Source organism: Bombina bombina, chromosome 2, assembly GCF_027579735.1.
Source record: "Bombina bombina isolate aBomBom1 chromosome 2, aBomBom1.pri, whole genome shotgun sequence".
Lineage (NCBI taxonomy): Eukaryota > Metazoa > Chordata > Amphibia > Anura > Bombinatoridae > Bombina > Bombina bombina.
Window position 1 is genome coordinate 1298955715 of NC_069500.1, and position 15847 is coordinate 1298971561.

The following is a 15847-nucleotide window of genomic DNA, read 5'->3' on the forward strand; positions in this document are numbered from 1 at the left end:
AGGTGGAATCCACGGCGCAACACACCTCCCCCTTAACGTAGAACATGTTGCAGTGAATACCTAGGTAAACATAAATGATTAAAAAAAAACAGCAATAATTCTAAGCAGTACTAGTCAGCATCCAATGGAGAGCATATGAATAATAGCAATCACCATAAATGTCAATGATAATACTTCAAAGAGTCTGAGGCTAACAATCCATAGATAGGGCATGAAAAGTTCTATAGCACATTCATTAAACACATCAAATTGGTAGTATTTGACTGCCTACATAGGGAGATATAAATTATAATAAAGGCACCAGACTTGCTATTATAATTAATTTTCACACATTTTGCGTATAGACAAGATGAAATGTTCTCAATTATGGAGATACTGATCAAAACATAAATGTACTCTGTTAAACACATGGAAGAACGAGGGCTATTAGACTGTTCAGTCCACCTAGAGAGTTCTGGAGATTTAAATCATTCAGCCCACTCCTGAACGCTCCAACATGCAGAGCCGCAGATGAAACGTAAGGGGCCTGCTTTTCCATGCGCACCTTTTAAGATCCCACAGCGGCAGTTCAAACCTCCAGCCGGTCAAAGCCACTCGCAGCCCTCGGAGGGGCATCAACTGATCTCCAAGAACTGTGGCGTCGGGCTGCTTGGTAAGACATGCGTTCCCATCCAGCACATCGCATAGGCAAGCGGAGCATTGCAGTAACTTTTTTCTATGCTTACTCGCAGCTCTTCCCGGTATCTCTAGATCTGTCTTCCTCTGTATAGGGGCACTGCGCTTACTCTCAGGAGCTCCTAAACAGTTTTCAATACTGTAAGCTTCGCTCAATATGAGTCTCCCCACCGAGGGCTGTCGTCGGACCCCAGAGCCATAAGTATGTTCAGGCTTAATGCTATCCCCGCCAACCTCTGCAATTGTGGAGTACATTGCCTGGGATAATAAGCAACCTGCACCCACTAGGTCAGTCATGATTTCGGGCGATTTATCATCCTGCCTAGATGTTAAAATGGTACACGCTGCAGGCCGTCTGATAGGTTTTAGTTCTGATGAAATAGCTGTAAGCATCCGTTTCTCTCTAACGTCAGTACACATCTGTGCTAGTGCCCCAAAGCTGTCTGTAATGAGATCAGACATATGCCGGTAGTGCATATCCAATAGGTTAACAATTGTGTCCTCGAGGTGCTGCCACTTTAGTGCCATGCTGCTGATGGCGATGCAAAAAATGAAGGGTATGAAGATGTATCCTCAGAGGTTTCTGAACTGTTAAGTAGGGAGGGGAAAGGACAGCTTTCAAAGCTGCTATACCCGGATAACCGGGGGGGTTAGGTGTAGGCCAGGTCTGCTTCTAGGCCTCCACTGCGTACCTCACCGTTCCAGTACTTCAGGGCAGAAGGTGGCATCACATTTTAGACCAAACTGTTCAGAAAATGTTGCTATTGAAGAATAAGTGTAATTTAATCCCAGATGGAGCGGTAGTTAAGCGATATGCAGTGGATAGATATGCTCAACTCTTCAGCTACTGAAATAAGCAGCCATCATGGCCGCCGCCCGTAAGCATCCCCCAACGCTTTTTTTTTTTTTTTATCGCATTTGGCGGTGAAATGGTGGCATGAAATATACCAAAATAGGCCTAGAGCAATACTTTGTATTGTCTACTAAAAAAAATATATATATAATTTTAATAGGTAAATATAAAAAAAGGCTCTATTTCTGTTTAAATGTAGTGATGGCAAAAAGGGGTTAAATTCATCATACATGTTTTTTGTAAAATATATCAGAAAATATTTTTTTAAATTTGTATATTTTATATCATATATGAACACGCATTTTTCACATCAGAATATAACGCTGGTTTTAAATTTAGGAAACTAAAAATGTCTTATGAACTGTTTATTTAAACAATGTTGTCATAAAATACAAGTCTCATTTCGACAGATATGCAAACATTATTGAATTAAAAGGACATTACACTAGATGTGTATCATGTTCATTAAACAATAAAATGTAAAAAAGGAAACTTTTATTTTGAGAATGTTACTAGATTTTTATTATTAAATGTTACCAACATTGTTCATATGAGAGTGAAATCATGCTTGTTTGATTTTTTTTCCAATACAAGCACATATTTCATTCAAGACATTGAACACAACTACAAGATATGTATTATAACATTTTAACATTGACTTGAGGTTATACTATAGCTTTTTTCTAAACATAATTACATATTATAATGTATGGTTTTAAATGTCCCTTTAATTAGATTAGGAGAACAGGAGTCTGCACATCACTTCACCAAAAAACCCCCACAAGAACAGAGTTAGCATTGAATGCAGAGTATGATCGACTTTCTCTGCTCCATGCTGTACAGAAAACAGACAGCTAGATTACGAGTTTTGCGGTATGAGTGAAAAAACAGCGTTATGGCTCTTTTTCACTACCGCTGGTATTACGAGTCTTGCAGGTTTAGCTGCACCGCACACTTTTTTGGTCGTAATGCAACGTAACTACCGCACCTTTCAAAAAGTCCTTTTTCAATGGGACTTCCTTTGCACCGGTATTACGAGTCTGCCTAGGAGGCCAAAAAGTGAACTGTACAACCAATACCGTCAAGATCCATACCGTAAACTGAAAGTCAGTAGTTATGAGTTTTACACTACAACACCATAACATAAAACACATAACTAAAGTGCTACAAAAAAAACACTAACACCCATAAACTACCTATTAACCCCTAAACCGAGGCTCACCCGCATCGCAAACACTAAAATAAAATTATTAACCCCTAATCTGCGGCTCCGGACATCGCCGCCACTATAATAAACATATTAACCCCTAAACCGCCGCACTCCCACATCGCAAACCCTAGTTACATATTATTAACCCCTAATCTGCTGTCCCTAACATCGCCACAACCTACATTACTGTTATTAACCCCTAATCTGCTGCCCTCAAAATCGCCGCCACTATACTAAAGTTATTCACCCCTAAACCTAACCCTAACACCCACTAGCTTTAACGTAATTAAAATAAATCTAAATAAAACCTACTATTAATACTAACTAAATAATTCCTATTTAAAACTAAATACTTACCTATAAAATAAAACCTAAGCTAGCTACAATATAACTAATAGTTATATTGTAGCTATCTTAGGTTTTATTTTTATTTCACAGCTAAGTTTGTATTTATTTTAACTAGGTAGAATAGTTAGTAAATAGTTATTAACTAGCTAAAATAAATACAAATTTACCTGTATAATAAAACCTAACCTGTCTTACACTAACACCTAACCTTACACTACATTTAAATAAATTACATTAATTAAATACAATTAACTAAATTACAAAAAACAAACTAACACTAAATTACACCAAAAAAAAAGATCAAATATTTAAACTAATTACATCTAATCTAATAGCCCAATCAAAATAAAAAAGCACCCCCAAAATAAAAAAAACCCTAGCCTACAATAAACTACCAATGGCCCTTAAAAGGGCCTTTTGCGGGGCATTGCCCCAAAGAAATCAGCTCTTTTACCTGTAAAAAAAAATACAAACAATGCCCCAACACAAAAACCCGCCACCCACACAACCAACCCCCCAAATAAAATCCTATCTAAAAAAATCTAAGCTCCACATTGCCCTGATATTGACATAAAAAGGGCATTTAGCTCTTTTTCCGCCCAAACCCTAATCTAAAAATAAAACCCACCCAATAAACCCTTAATAAAACCTAACACCAACCCCCGAAGATCCACTTACAGTTTTTAAAGACCTGACATCCATCTTCAACGAAGCGGCAGAAGTCTTCATCCAAGCGGCAAGAAGTCCTCAATGAAGCCGGGAGAAGTCTTCATCCAAGTGGGCCAAAGTCTTCATCCAAGCTGGCAGAAGTCTTCATCTAGACGGCATCTTCTATCTTCATCCATCCGGTGCGGAGCATCCTCTTCTGACAACAGCTAACGAAGAATGAAGGTTCCTTTAAGGGACGTCATCCAAGATGGCATCCCTTGAATTCCGATGGCTGATAGAATTAAAGGTGAAAAAATCCAATTGGCTGATGCAATCAGCCAATAGGATTGAGCTTCAATCCTATCGGAATTAAAGCTTCAATCTCATCGGAATTAAAGGTGAAAAAATCCTATTGGCTGATGCAATCAGCCAATAGGATTGAGCTTCAATCCTATTGGCTGAGAGGGAGGGAGAGAGGGAGGGAGGGAGAGAGAGGGAGAGGGAGGGAGAGAGAGGGAGAGGGAGGGAGGGAGAGAGAGGGAGGGCGGGAGGGAGAGACAGAGGGGAGGGAGAGGGGAAGGGAGACATACAGAGGGAGGGGGAGGGAGACACACAGAGGGATGGGGGGTGAGATACGCACAGGGGGAGGGGGATTCGGGAGAAACACAGAGGGAGGGAGAGGGGGGAAGGGAGACACACAGAGGAAGGGGGGGAAGGGAGACACACAGAGGGAGGGGGGAAAGGAGACACACAGAGGCTTGTAACAGACCTTATCAGTAGCATATATACTGACTTCTTATTGTTATAAGCATTTTCAAAGATGACCTCTAAATACATGGAAAAAAGCCAAGTATTTAAACTTTCCCCTAAGCTGCACCTGGTATTTCTGTATAGCCCAGTAGCACAACATTTTTTCCAATTCATGAGCAAGCACTTCCATAGATGAACTTGGACATTAAGAAGGACTTATCAAACATGGAGTAGATTGGAGGATAAGATACATGAGATTCCTCCTACAGTATGCAAGCATGTTAGCTTGTACGGTCATCAGGCATAATGTGTAACGTGTGAGTAATGTCAAATAGACATCCGGAACAGCTGTTCTGTCGAGAACTGCAATTCACCGAAAACTGCAATCTGACATCACTTCCATACATCTGATTGGTCCGTGTCCAGTTAGTGACAGGATTCACAACCAATCAGATGGGCACTGTAATCGCCTATCTATTATCTATTTTTCCTCTGCCTGGAGGGTTCAAGTGGGGCGAAGCCCCACTTGTAAACCTCATTCTCAAAGGCTTACTTGGGGTGTATGCCAAAGGATCGGCGTTCCACCCCCAAGACAGAGGCAAAACAGATATTAAAATATAAGACTCACCGGAAGTGAAGTCAGATTGCAGTTTTTGATGAATTGCAGTTCTTGACAGAACACAGCCCGTACCTTTCCTCCTATAGTAAGCAAGCCTGTTAGCTTGCACGATCATCAGCCATTATGTGTAACATGCGTGTAATGTCTAATGTCTAATAGCCATCCGGGAAGGTACGTGTCATTCCAGATGCTATTAGACATTACACACATGTTACACATTATGCCTGATGATCGTGCAAAGTAAGAGGCTTGCATACTTTATGTAAAAGGCTTGCATACATTGTCTTCACAGAAGCACATAGCCGCTCTGCCCACTGCAACCGTTCTGTGTCTCACCTTATGACACGCCGAGGACAGAGCCCACCCAGATTCCCTCCTTCACACAGTGTCTTCACAGAAGCGCATTGCTGCTCCGCCCATGGCAACCATTCTGTGTCTCATCTGATAAGTCTCCAAGGCCAGAGCCCACTCAGATTCCCTCTTTCACACATTCACGGAAGCACATTGCAGCTCTGCACACCACAACCGCTCTGCACCTAAATGCCCGCGCGCGGGAACAATACACAGCGCGGCAATGAAATCTTGTTTTAAAAAAAACTAAAAACATTTTAATTAAATAAAAAAATATATTTGTACATAAAAAATCCTCAACTGTGCCCAAGTCGCCCAGCCAAATTTCATGACCAATAATGTATCAATATGTATACAATTAACAATTTTCATCATTTTAATCCTCAATTATGGATTGGGGTTTGTACCTACTACAAAATTAAATATACTTAAAACTGTGAACCGTTTGATTCAAAACATAACTCAGATGATACCAATGGTGTAATTGTTCCAATGAGAACTGGGTTAACATTAATTTAAATACTGATATGTCCTTTACTGATACATGTGATTTGGTCTGGGTTTGTCCAGAGAGGGCCATACTGCTGGTACACAATCCAAAGTGGACAGTGTGGTAGGTTTTAAGAAACCATCACAGTTTTACCCAATACACAGCAGGGATAGGATTGAAATGGATCTAAAATCTCTAGCTGATAAAAATATGTCTTCCCCTAATAATTTGAATAAGGAAGAGAGGAAAGCACATTACAGAGTGATAAGAATTTGGTTATACGAGCTGGGGATTAAGGCAGATCTTTTGTAGTGCAGGATAGATGTGATTATATCAATGAGGCACTACGACAGTTAAATGATGAAAATAGTTACATCAAACTTTCCTCTAATCCCACTCAAGTATACCAAAGAGAAGTTATGCATCTTTTAGATGAGGGTATGGAAAGGGGTTTTATTGACAGAAGAAAGTTTGATTTTCTATATGTTGAGTCTCCGGTCCGGTCACCCCAGTGTTCCATCACCTCCCAAAGGTGCATAGAAAATAAAAAAGGATGCCCTATAGTCAGAGGTATAGGATCTATGCTTGAGCATGCATCGCAATGGCTGGATTATATTCTACACTCCTTTGTGGAATCCTTACCTAGTTTTGAAAGGGATACCAAACAGGTGCTTAATCTTCTTGAATCCTTTAAACGGAATAGTACCCACTATATATAGATTACAATAGATGTTCTAGCCCGTTATACATCCATACCCCATAATAAGGGCCTGGAAGCACTCTCTTTCTTTTATCCAACCATTCAGATTTTTATTTGGAACTTATTAGTTATATAGAAAAGCTAACATTTTTCTTACTGACACACAACTTTTTTGAATTTGACAGTTCTTTTTATCTCCAAAAGTGTGGGACAGCCATGGGGGCTAAATTTGTTCCATCTTATGCCAACTTGTACATGGGTTGGTGGGAGCTGTCCCACATTTTTGGAGATCAAAACCCATTCAGACACAATATTGCCTTTTATAGACATTTTACTGACTGCTTACTAGTGATTTGGCAGGGGGACAAAGACAGTGTCAATGAACTTCTAACTTGGATTAATGAGAATTATCTAGGACTTACGTTTACCCATGAAATGAATGAGAACTCTAAAAATTTCTTGAATCTTACCCTAAAAGGAAAATGGAACTAAAGAAACAAGCATATACTGAAAACCCATCTCAGGCAATTCCTTGTTACATGCTCAGAGCTGTCATCCTAGACACACACCTTATGCGGTTGTCAAAGGACAATTTGTTAGGGTGAAAAGGAATTGTTCTAAAATGGGTGACTACAACATACAAATGCAGGATATGGAATGATGTTTATCACAAAGGGGTTACCCAACCAAAGTGATAAGATAACCAGCAGGTAGGTTCAGTCAGTAGAAAGATTATCCCTGCTAAATGACAAAGATAAAAAGACCGGGACCCATCATACAGGGATTACATTTGTTACAGACTACCGTGCTTAATATGACAGTATTTATAAAATAATTAAACAACACTTCAAATTGTTGGTAGCTGTTGATAGGTTGATTGTGTACAAAAAGGGATCCTTTGTTCCTACCGAAGGAATACAACATTGGGAGATTATCTCTCTCCTACTGTTTTAAGGAAAAAAAAGTGAATTTTTCTTGGCTTTCATGCAAAGGATCATATAGATGTGGTAGTACGAGATGTAGAGACTGCGAGTACCTTATAGTCTCTGATACATTCCAATCTACAGTTACCAATAAAATAAAATATTAAATTAATTTTGTCTAAAATGCACCTCATGTTATGTGATCTATTTGATCACTTGTACATTGTGTAGAATTCAGTATGTAGGTTTAACGACCAGGGACATCAGGTCACAGATTAGGGAGCACCTATCAACTATACATGTGGGTACAGCCTTCACCACTTTGGCACAGCACTTTGGGAAAAACAATCAAAAAGAGCTTGCAAGCTTCAGTTGACAACCCCTGATATGGTACACTGTCCCAAACGGGGTGGAGCTAGAGTTAAATTGTTAAACAAAAGAGAAATGCTATGGAACGTTAAACTATCTACTAGGGTACCCCTAGGTTTAAACTCAGAGTTTGATCTGATCAATTGCTGGGAATAGCCTATATCTCATGTCTGGTGATACAATATACAGGCTTATTAGATGGTATCAATTATAGATCTCAGTGACTCAAGTACAGTACACTATAATATACTCATGATTATATATTATATAGAAACATAGAAACATAGATATTGACGGCAGATAAGAGCCATAGGCCCAGCAAGTCTGCCCGACCTTACCTAACAGTATAAACTTATCTAGTTCGTAGGATAGCCTTATGCTTGTCCCATGCATTTTTAAAGTCCCCCACAGTGTTTGTTGCTACTACCCCTTGAGGAAGTTTATTCCATAAATCAATCACTCTTTCTGTAAAGAAGTACTTCCTCAAATTACTCCTGAATCTACTACCCTTTAGCTTGAGATCATGACCCCTTGTTCTTGAATTTTCCATATATTACTAACTATTATATTACTCTACTTAAAATTATTTCTGACCCTTTTAATTATGAAGAAAATTGTTAATTGTATACATATTGATACATCAACTTGTAATACCAGTGCTAACCTGGGAGCGCTGATTTTTTACCTTCAGTGCAGTAATGAAAAATGTATCTCTCCACTTGTAACTGTACTTTATTCTCCTTTTTTGTTATCTATTCTTTACAGAAGTTGCTGAAAGTCCCCGTATAAAAGTTAGCACTCAGAAGTTCATAACACCAAAACATATTTCCATATATTTAAGTTGATGAAGATATGTAATGTATAGAAATATTAAGATGACTACAAAATTATTCAGTTAAGATATATGTTTATAATACATCCAGCTATGTTTTGCATACATACATAAATCTGTATTTATTTTTTATATCAGTTACATTTATATTTTTTTTAAATTGTATAAACATAATTTATATAAAACGATATAACTATAATTAGTGTTTAATATTATGTTATGATATGTTTCTGACTCAAATATGTAAATTGTCATAGGACAACATAGAATAGTTAAAGATTTTCGTGTTATCTAATTTGACTATGTAGTGTTATTAAATGTTGTCATATTACCTCCTATAACAACATGCTATAGTGATAATGAGTAGAGTGGTTTATAGTTAAAGGGACAGTTTACCCCAAATCTTTCTCTCCTTTAATTTGTTCCCAATGATCCATTTTATAGCTGGAGTGCATTAAATTGTTTACAAATAGCTCCTTAGCCGTTTTATTGGCATCTGAAATAGCTGATTTAGCCTTTAGTATCCCTACTTATACTTAAATTTCTATACCTAGGTATAGGCTATAGAGAAACTAAGTAAACACAGCCAGCAGAAGAACTTACACTCACAGTGGGAGGTGGAAGAGATAAAGCTCTAAAATGTTAGTTTTTTAATTATTCTTTCTAAGTATTGTTCAGAGACATTGATAAGAAAGCGAAGCATTTAAGTGATAAAATAAGATCTGATCTGTCTACAAGCTTAGCCTATTTTGATGGGCTGTGGTTTCAATGAGCAGCTATTTGTTTTGCAAAAAAAAGCATAAATGAGCAATTTCTCATACAGTTTATACGCTGCAGCTGGTATAGCAAGTCATGGGGAACACATTTAGGGAAAAACTATTTTATAATGAACTGTCCTTTTAAGCTTTTGTGAGGTCTACAGAGTGTGGCTACAGTCCAGGCCACAGTATACTCAGTCAAAGATTATTGTCAGGATGTTCATCGCTATAATGATGCTTCCACCATCTTTCACAACAAAATGTTAAACAGTTGATTAAGAAGGAGTCTACGGGGTGCGGAGCCGAGCTCTGATAAGAATGGCTGCCTAGCAGAGAAGCTCCGTATATGGATTATCAAAATAAGCCTAAAGCATGTATTTGCAGCACCTAAATAATTTCAAAAGTTGAGTGGTGAACTACTAAACCCATCAACTACATGGCGGTGTCGATTTTGCAGATACAGAAGAGCAACACTCTTATACTTTGCATTCATCGGCCGAACATCGCAGGTACAAACCTAAACTCTGGTGATTTCTAACTGAGTCACAACATGGCCCAGCACTACTAGCCCAACTGCAAACAAAAATTGACTCAACTTGTACGCAAAAGAAGGGAACCTTCCGCTCTAACAGACATAGCAGGGTATACCCACTTCGACTTCACCAACATGGCGGCTTCCCTATCCTTCCTTGAAGAGTTGTGCAGTTTACTCGACAGGCATCATGCTAAACTTGCAGAGACACTGTGTGGGACATCTCATCGTGAAGTCACCCAGATTGTGGTCAATAAGACCCCCTTGATTGTGATCCGGTGGAGTGTGGGGGCGGCAGCGCTTTGGGACCTCGATGCTCATCATCCATGTCCTTGGAACTTCAGAGTGACTTCTCAGGCAGGGAACCGCAATCTAAACTACGGAGCGGTAAAGCGGCTTTTCAGATTTGGCGCAGCCCTCTCACTTACCCACTATATCCCGTGTGGGATCAGATGTCAGACACCCTTGCACCAGAGAAGATCCTGAGAGGAGACTATGCCCTATATCCAAATTACATCTGGCTGTTGGTCCGGTGCATACTGCCCCCAGTTCAGCGTTTCAACTACCACTGCCTCTATGCGCACTCACTGGAACTGCAATGGGACCCGGGAGGATATGTATAACAGACGCTTTGAGATTACTATATCACCTTGTCTAGAATCTGGCATCGGTTGAGAGTTGTCTGTATTTGTGGACATTGATCACATAACTAACATGCCATGTTTATGACTAAACATAACAGGTCCCTAGAGACAATGTTTACCTAGCGATTTGTGAATGCTCATGCTTATTGTTGGCCTCAAGCTGACCTAATGTTGTTTGAATACCGGGCATGTGCTTTGTTTCATTGCCATGTTAGACTCATAATTATGCACATGTAACTTATAGGCGAGCCAGGACACTTATCATTCTGGATGAAGGCACTACGCTAGATGTTTGAGTATGTTAATACCTGGAGCCTTATTAATCCACTAATTAGCATTGCTAAACTAAGACTCTATCTAATGTGGACTTGTGCAATTGTTTATATTTAAAATGTTTCAAGTTCTGGCTCTTCCGAAAATTTGTATGACCCCTATTATATAATATATAAGATTGCTGTCATAGGTACAATGAACGGTAGCAACTGAGATTGCTATACAGTGCATATGTTTTTCCCCCATATGCGGTCTCTTGGGAATGTATTGGGGGTTTGTAGCTCTCCTAGGATGTGGATGTTATTTTATTCATGCCCTAAAATTGCTATATTTGAGTTTTTTATATTGCTAATTCTCATCTGACACAGGGATAATGCTATATCTAATGACGGTACATGAATCTGAAAAAATATTACTATATTATTGGCTGGTTGTCTCTCAATGCTGCATTCTATTCTCCTATCAATATATATCTGTGCACCCACCAAGACTTATTGGTTCCACATCTTTATTAGTACGTACATTTATTTGTTTGGGTATTTATTATTTATGCTTACCCATATTATTGAGCTATAGATAAAAACATGGTTGCCTTACTTATAGTTTTACTCGAAATTGTGGCTTTAGGTTCTTGATATTCCCATCTTAAAGATGTAAGTTTGTCTACTATAAAATAGTTTGCTGGATAGTTGACCTGATATAACACATATACTCATTTATTTTGTGGGAGCTTCACTGCCAGATTGTACTATAGTAGTCCTGATATGTCTTTAATTTGTTTGATAAGCATCCCTATTTGTGTAAATCTTTATTGGTTAAAAATATGCTGTTGATGTGATAACTCCTGCTACATTATATAGCTCTACTAGGTCAGCAGCTTCATGTATAGTTTCATAACTATAGATAACCTCATTATGTGTCCATAAGATATGGTTAGGACTTATCTAATTTTAACTTTGAGGGGTTCCACTGCCGTTGGGTATAGGGCCCATGCCCAATTGCTGGACTACAGTATAATCTCCCTTTATTAGGGTGCTAGTATAGTTAGAGTTAGGTTCTGAACTAAAAATAGGTCTGGCTTGACTTTATTTGTAACAGGACTGCAGATCTTCTATTTTAACAGTTAGAGCTTTATAGTATTGGTAGTTACCGCAACAGCTTTCAATGGATACACATTAACAACATCATATCTATTTATTTGGAACAATAGATTATGGGTAACTTCAGGTTGGCAGCTACACAATTTGCTGGCACAGTGCAGAGTTTAGCTAAACAAAGCAAATATTTTAGTTTATATCAGGAGCCATATTGGGAATCTTGGTTGAATTTTTTTATGCCATAGAACTGACCTCCGCCACCCCGTCCCTCTTTCCCCCCTCCCCCTTCCCCATTCCCTTTTTCCTTTCTCTTTTCCTTTTTGGGGTGCCCTGACGCTGTGGAACGGTGTTAGGGGTCCCCTTGTGCGGTTTTCCTTGTAGCATACCGCAATTGGGTACTACCCTTCCCCTCTATGTTTTATATGATACCCTTATCTAGGAAGCCCTGCTATGTTTAGGTCCACGTTTCCTGTGGACTTTAATTTGATGGTTATGATATATATCATTTTGGGCTAATATAATGTTAATTATCTATTAGATATCCTTTTCTAGGAGGTCCTGATGTGTTTACATATTTGACGATTTTATTTTTTTATCTTTTGTGCTATGGTCCTCAATTTGAGATTTGATATTTGAATTTATGTTATAATGCAAGAAAAAAAGTGTAAAATTGAGAGGTTAAGACTCTGGTGACTGTATTCCAATTGTTTTGTGCTGTTGCAGGTATATCTAACAATATGTATAATATGTTTGTTGTACTTTGTATCCATGCAGTCTGATATATCATCCGTATGTTGTATTATGTTCTTGACCTCAATAAAAATTATTAAAAAAAAAAAAAAAAAAAGGAGTCTACATTGTTGATGTCAACTGCGAGTCTTAAAGGGATAGTAAAGTAAAAAAAAAACTCTTTCATGATTTCAATAGGACATGTAATTTTAAACAACTTTCCAATTTACTTTTATTACCAATTTTGCTTTGTTCTCTTGGTATTCTTAGTTGAAAGCTAAATCTAGGAGGTTCATGTGCTAATTTCTTATACCTTGAAGACTGCCTCTAATCTGAAAGCATTTTGACAGATTTTCAATACTAGAGAGCGTTAGTTCATGTGTTTCATATAGATAACATTGAGCTCAAGCATGTGAAGCTCCTAGGAGTCAGCACTGATTGGCTAAAAATGCATGTCTGTCAAAAGAACTGAAATAAGAGAGCAGTTTGCAGAGGCATAGATACAAGGTAATCACAGAGGTAAAAAGTATATTATTATAACTGTGTTGGTTATGCAAAATTGGGGAATGGGTAATAAAGGGATTATCTACCTTTTTAAACAACAAAAATGCTGGTGTTTACTATCCCTTTAAGGTGTAAGCTTCTATTTTCACTAAGTTTACATATTTCCTCATTCTGTTTTACAATTTTTTATCAGGTACTAAACATAACCCTCCCCCGTTTTCATTTAAAGGGACAATCAACACCCAACACAACAGGATTTCATATGTTTGTAATGCAAATGAAGATCTGCCTACACCGCCTTCCTTCTCTATTACCTCTATCCTTGTCCTAGTAATCCTTCCAAGCACATCCGTTAATCTACTCGAAATATGGCCGCCAAACTCCACCCACCGTTACCTACTAACCTTCTCTTTCAATCCATTCTCCAATCAAAGTGCAATCCTCGGTCAGAATCTTCAAACTCGTTCACGCATGCGCAATTCAATAGGAACCAAAAAAGCGGAACTTTATTATCCCCAATAGTTTCTGACATATTATATTTTTAACAGAACCTTATTACCATTATAATAGGTTATTGTTACCTTCACTACAAGTGTTGTTTTTGCACTTCTAAATTGTCATTTATATTGCATTTTGAACATAAATATAAACTCCTTATAGTAAATGAATTAAAATATGTGTATGCTGCGACAAGTCCGATTGCTGTTTACGATCGGACTGAATTACAAATGCGCATGCCCAATGACAGATCGTGCACATCATCAATCCCTACATGAACGAGCCGGATTTGAAATAGAGATGGGGAAGAAGGAGAAGGGGGAGGAGTTTGGCAGCCATATTTCGAGTAAATTAACGGATCTATTTGGAAGGATTACTAGGACAAGGATAGAGGTAATAGAGAAGGGAGGTGATGCAGCCAGATCTTCGTTTGCGTTACAAACATATGGAATCCTGTCGTGGAGGGTGTTGACTGTCCCTTTAACATTCAGCAACTTGGCCATTTTTGGAACATTTTTAGTCTTAATGTAGGCTGCTAAGCACTTTAGCCAATGAAAAGACTTACGTTTCATGTGCATCATTCTCTTGTGATTACAGCAATATAATATAATAATAATATACACATAAATATATAATATACACATAAATATATTTTAAAAACATCCTATTTTACAATTATGAATTATTCATTACTTTAACATTAAATATTTCAGCATTTAGTGTAGTTTATATTCATATCTAAAGGTACCTTTTATATATAAAATATTAGATATAATATAACTCTTAAACAATGTTCCCTCTAATTTTTTAAATAGTGTGTGGGCTCAAAAATGTTGGCCTGTGCAATTTTTGACCAGTTTACTAAAATGTGTGTGTATATTTAATCTGGAGTGCCTGAATATGTTGTAAATGTAGTAAATAACTCAGTCATGGAAGCATCACGTGAGTGAAGATGGTCCCTCACTCACACACACACACTCACTCTGACACTCCAGCTCACAAACACAGTCACTCTTTTACAAACACAAACTCTCACACTACCTCCCACAAACACACTCTCTCATACATATACACATACAAACTCTCTCACACAGACTCTCACTCACTCGCAAACACACACTCTCTCATACTTACACACATATACTCTCTCACACGAACACCCTCTCACAAACACTTTCTCCCTTTTAAACACACTCACACACACACACACATTATCACACACTCGCTCATACACACACTCTCCCACACATTTGCAAACAAATAACAAGCACGCCTAACTCATTAGTTATAGCTAAACCTGCATATATATTTTTGTATGCAAAATAAAGTAGAACAATAGTCCAGTTGTTGTAAATGAAGTATAGTTATAGGGTTAGAAAACCTATGAAATTGGTGTGATGACTGCATTCGTGGTATGGCATGCTAAGCAGGGAACTATGCTGATCATTTTAGAAGATTGATAATATATTTTAAGATTTTCACAGCAGGCAAGAACTATTGATATGTGTGTTCTAAACCATGGGTCGCCAACCTTTCGGACCTCAGGGACCATTAAACTCACAATTTTGAATCCCATGGACCACTAACATGATTTTCTTTTAAAAGGTACAAAACTCTATAATGTGTGTATGTATGTGTGTGTGTATATATATATATATATATATATATATATATATATATATAAAACTATAGCTAAGTTTACATTATGAATATATTTATACATTTTTAAGAATTATTTTTTGGAATTAACTAAGTGAATGACAGAACTAAGAGAATACTTCCAAATAACAGATGAAGGGTGAGTGCCAACTTTTGAGCTGGGAAAAGAGAGGCAGAAAGTGGGAAAAAAAGAGAATTATGTTTAAAAGGGCCACAAGACTTCCAAGTTACCTCCCCAGTTAGGAATTATTCAAAACTACTCATCATCATGGACAGACATTGGAGTCATAAATTAAGTTTATATCAGAAAGCTCTCAATATGGATGTGAGCTAACCACGACTGATGTTACTGGCAATTACTATAATACTGGTGGGATATGGCTGA